This window comes from Mandrillus leucophaeus, unplaced genomic scaffold (genome assembly GCF_000951045.1).
Source record: "Mandrillus leucophaeus isolate KB7577 unplaced genomic scaffold, Mleu.le_1.0 Scaffold37, whole genome shotgun sequence".
NCBI classification, from domain to species: Eukaryota; Metazoa; Chordata; class Mammalia; order Primates; family Cercopithecidae; genus Mandrillus; species Mandrillus leucophaeus.
The window spans coordinates 6,244,388-6,244,863 of NW_012103920.1; the positions used below are offsets into that span (position 1 = coordinate 6,244,388).

The 476-nt window shown below is 42.0% G+C and overlaps 1 protein-coding gene across 1 annotated transcript in view; it reads left to right on the forward strand.

Annotated features, from left to right (window-relative positions):
• The window catches only part of ADAMTS18 (ADAM metallopeptidase with thrombospondin type 1 motif, 18), a 189,017-nt gene that overhangs the window by 93,886 nt on the left and 94,655 nt on the right, over nt 1–476 (forward strand). The gene's annotated exons all lie outside the window — the stretch shown is intronic.

The following is a 476-nucleotide window of genomic DNA, read 5'->3' on the forward strand; positions in this document are numbered from 1 at the left end:
ATCAGGGATACTGAGGTGACCCCTGCTGTCACAGAGTGTGCAATAAAACTGTATAGGAGAGATGGTGCGGAGAGGGTTGCGTTTTGTTTGTTTTCTTATTGAAGATTGATATAAAGTCAGTTAACTATGGCCTGAGATTATTTGGAAGTGAGAGAGGATAATTTTATGTTGTAGGTTTTTTGGGAACAGATGGCGTTTGGTTACATAAGTAAGTTCTTTAGTGGTGATTTGTGAGATTTTGGTGCACCCGTCACCACCTGAGCAGTATACACAGTACCCAATTTGTACACTTTTATCCCTCACCTCCACTCCTACCCTTTCCCCCAAGTCCTCATAATCCATTACGTCATTCTTATGCCTTTGCATGAAAGGGAGTTTCTTTCTTTTCTTGTCTCCTTCCTTCCTTCCTTCCTTCCTTCCTTCCTTCCTTCCTTCCTTCCTTCCTTCCTTCCTTCCTTCCTTCCTTTCTTTCTTTT